Raw genomic sequence first — 4,512 nt, 5'->3', positions numbered from 1 at the left:
GATGGGGCGTGATGTACTCCCTCACTATCATAAATTAGGCAGTCAAGTTTTCCACATTAGGAGAAATGGCAGGGGTCAGCAAGTCCGCAGTGCAATGGATGAGCTTTGCCCTGGAAGACCACCTTCGTGATTGCGGAATCTCCCCCCCCCCCGCCTAGTAAGTAGTTTTTTGTTTTATTTTTGATATAAAGTCTTGCTGTGTAGTTTAGTTGGACTTGCACTCGTGTTATAGCCAAAGTCAAGTTCTTCATCTTGCTGCAGCCTTCTAAATGCTGGCATTATAGACATATGCAACCATGCTTTGGCTTAAGATATTACTTTTAATTTATTTTTGAGACTGAATATGTCATTCACATAGTCAAAAACAAAGCAATTTACAGAGAAGTCACATGATGATTACTCACTACCATTTATATTATAAATGCACGTTAAAAAGAATGCCTAAAAGAAACACAACAAAGGAATAAATGGCTTTGCATTAAGAAATGAAGTTAAAGACAACAAAAATCAATATCGAGTATTTATTTGTATGACTATTATACAGATTGTGCAATATTGTAAGTCTCATAACGTCAACTTCTAGATACTTTTCTTTGATCTCAATCATTTCAAACACACTTTTTTCAAAAACCTTGCTGCTTCAGGCCTTGGACTTTATTTGATAATATCAAGGAGAACATCTCAGAGCAGCATCCCCTATGCACAGTGACATTCTCCAACCAGCTGTGAAGGAGGCGCTAATGCTCTGATTGGCAGTGCACTGTGAGCCCAGCCTTCCTGATGGCTGCTGAAGCCTGATGAGGCTCCTTCTTCACATTATGTTTCAGGTGGCAAGAAAGTCAGTGTGGAGTGGTCATGGGAGGGGAGGGAAAAGGAAAAAAAATGTAGAATCAAGAGATATATGAGCTACAGGATCTATGTTGTGCAAATATATCATGCATAAATAAATTGTATTAATAAACTTAAAGTAATAAATATTGTTTTAAAAGAAGAAAGCCAATGATGACCTGTAGTAAACTGGGAAAAACTGATATTCTTCATGATGTCCTATGTGTGACTTGAGCCTGGAGTTTACGATGAAAGTTGTTAGCTACTATCAATCATTCCGGCTTTGGTTATCTGCTGTTACCTGGTAGTTTTGCTCATGCGTGTGTGTGTGTGTGTGTGTGTGTGTGTGTGTGTGTGTATCATGGCTATTGTTTTATACAATGATAAATCTCTTGTGCCAGGAGTATTTTCTAGGTACCTCCTGATTCATGTGAATGGCAAGGATTATATACTGAACACATAACATAGATCAGGCATCATTCATTCTAAGTTAACCACATAGTACTGTGGTTCTCCTGCTCTTCTTTTGTTTCTTCAACGGCATCTCTGTAAAGGGCAATTTGGGATCTTTGCAGATGGTGTTCTTGATGTCCACTGTACTCATCACTCTTACATGAACCTGGTAACACCCTTCTTATCATAATCTTTACTTGACAGTATAAACTAGTGCTAACTTAATTTCTATCATAACTCCTTGTTTAAATCTGTTACTATCTTTGGTTTTACTGTTTGTTAATTTCAATTGTATGTCTTCTCCCTGTAGACTGTGTGCTATAGAGATGTTTTTGTTTTCTTCATCACTGTATACTGAACAGAATGCATTTAATATCTTATGAAAGAGTTAAGGAGAAACAGAAATCCTTTAAATGTATATATATATATATATATATATATATATATATATATATATAAAGTTCTCTCAATAGATCTGGGGTATAGGCTTTGCTATTTTCATATCACAAGAGAAAAGTGAAGAATTGTTCAATGATTTGTATGAGGTACTAGGGTTTTGAGCAATTATAAAATTATCCGTACTACCCAGAACTTGTGCACAGTATACGTGACAGGTACTTCTAGCAGTCCACAGCACGCAGTACAGCTGTCCTCCTGTCATTTGCCACCCTGCCTATTCATTTGTGCTGAACAATTCTGACTGTGATACCCTAGGTGGGGTTGATTTCACTGTACCTCAGCTATATATTACATATAATTTTCTGCACTGATCTTTTGATGCCAACAGAGATGCATGTAGGCCAAAAGAAGCATATTCTGTGGCAAATTTCAAGCATTTGTTTCTTTCTCCTCACATACTCCTGACATGATGTGTGATCCTCAATCTTTCCCCTTGTCCACATTCAGGGACTGACCAATTGAGAATGGCCCATGGAGTCCCACTTAAGCCTGCTGCCCTTCAGGCACTTCTTACCCTATCATGATTTTTTTTTTCTACTCTACCCCCACCTCCATATTCTCCTGCTGGTGCATAAATCCTTAACAATATTTTCTCCTTTGATAAGTTCATGTAAGTAATTTTCAATGACTGGATGCTTCTTAGGTTGAAAACTGATAATACAAGGTGTCATGTTAAGAAGACTCTGCTCCTGCAATCGTAGTAATCCTGACTCTTATTGTTGAAAACCATCAGTTTATAAAAACTAACCCATGTTTATAGCAGCACAGTTTGTATTAACCAGATCTTGGAAAAAACCTAAATGTCCATCAACTGAGGAATGGATAAAAAGATGTGGTATTTTTATGGAGTACTACTCAGCTATAAGGAATGATCACATTGAAATATTTATAAGTGGATGCAACTTGAGACCATAGTGAAATAAATCAAACTCAGATGGGTAAGTGCTGTACAGTTATTGTCTCCCTAGTGTAAGAAATGGTAAGAGTACGTAAGATACAAAGTCGACAATAAATATAGTGAAAGGGTAAGTCTGATTAAATGGGGAAATAATATCTCAGGTAAAAGGAGGAAAAAGAAAAAGAAAGAGAAAAGAAAAAATATCTAAATTGGTATAAACACACTTAGAACAGCTAAGATGGTTATACTACAAATTCTGTAAGTTCTAAGAACAAAGCAGTTAATATTCATAGGATTGGAACTGTTGTTCATGCTTGTGTCAGGTGACCTGAGGAACTCTTGAAGATCATGTAAAATATCAGCCTTATTTCTGTTCCTACTACTGTGTTTTGAAAGCCTATATTGTCATTGTTTTGGGCTCTTTGCTACTGTTATTTATTTGTCTTTTTTGTTTCTTATTTTTCTAGTAATGTTTTGTTTTGTTTTCCGCTATAATTCAGAAAGTATAGGTATACATTTAGAGGCTTATACATGCCTAGAACTTCTCCTGAATAGTTATGAGAACAATTATATTGTATGTGGTGAAATGAATAGTTACTTTGAAGAAAAACAGACATTATGGTATCCATTGCTGATTCTGTATCATCATGCTGTAAAATCCTGTATTGCTTGTATTCTTTGTTCAGAGTGGTTTTAGTCTGTTTTGTATAATTAAGTTCAGCATACATGAAGGTATGGATAGCTCTTTTGAAGAGAACAAGAGACATTATGGCAGCCATTGTTGATTTTCCTATTGTCTGGTTTTGAAGGCCTGTAATGCCTTCATTTCTCTGTTCTGATCAGCTTAATACTATTTTGTTTTGTATGAATTCATTGTGTGTGAAGATATAGACAACCATTTAGTGGAAAACAAGAGACATGGTAGCCATGTTAGATCTCCTGTTGTCTTACTTTGAAATCTGTTTCACTTATATTGTTTTGCTTCTGATCCATTTTGTTCTGTTTAATTTTATCCTTTTTTAAAGTAAAAAAATAATATCAAAGATTAAGAAACAATGGGAAAGAAACTAGGTTTGAAAAAGTAAAAGCATACTATTATAATTATGCTATAATATTATGAACCACTGGGTAAAGGAACTGAAATTATTCCTTACATATTATCTGATGATAGTGCAATGAAATAGGAAATTAATGGAAAAAGAAACCTCAAAAACTCCATAAATATTTGGAAATTCAGTAACAGCCCCCCTGGGCAACCGACACATCACAGATGAAATTAAAGAAGAGATAAAACAATATCTACAATCAAATGAAAATGCAGATACAGCATACTGGAACGTGTGAGACACGTGAAAGCAGTTCTAAAAGAAACATATGTAGTAATTAATTCTTAGATTAGGAAAATGGAATGAATACTCATAAATGACTTAGTTTTGCAGCTTGGGCTTCTAGAAAAAGAAGAGCAAGTCAAACCCAAAACCCATAAAGAGGAGGAAATTTTAAAGATCCGAGTAGTAATTAACTCTATCAAAACTAAGATATCAATAAAAAGAATTAATAAATTGAAAATCTGGATTATTGAAAGAATAAATAAAATTGATAATCACTAAGCCAATCTTATGAAAGAAAGGAAAGAAAAGACTCAAATTTATGTAATGAGGGATGAAAAGTGTGAAATCAACACAGATCCTTTGGAAATTTAGAAGAACATCAATACCTATTTTGAAAATCTTTACTCTCATAGGATGGAAAATACAGAACAAATGGATGGATTCCTAGATATGTAGATTATCAAAGCTGAATAAAGAGGATATAAAAATTCTGAACAATCCAATATCAATCAATTAAATTGAAAATATAATTGAAAATTTGCT

The 4,512-nt window shown here is 34.5% G+C and overlaps 1 non-coding gene across 1 annotated transcript; it reads right to left on the bottom strand.

Annotated features, from left to right (window-relative positions):
- LOC111756629 (U1 spliceosomal RNA) lies at nt 1-165 on the bottom strand. The gene has a single exon (XR_002791059.1). It is a non-coding gene; the product is annotated as a U1 spliceosomal RNA (small nuclear RNA).
- Nucleotides 166-4,512: the final 4,347 nt, after the last annotated feature.

This window comes from Cavia porcellus, unplaced genomic scaffold, assembly GCF_034190915.1.
Source record: "Cavia porcellus strain 051 isolate PalLab524CR breed Dunkin Hartley unplaced genomic scaffold, mCavPor4.1 scaffold_24, whole genome shotgun sequence".
Classification (NCBI taxonomy): domain Eukaryota; kingdom Metazoa; phylum Chordata; class Mammalia; order Rodentia; family Caviidae; genus Cavia; species Cavia porcellus.
Note: the sequence above shows the minus strand (reverse complement) of the source record. Positions and strands in the feature narration are given on the sequence as shown.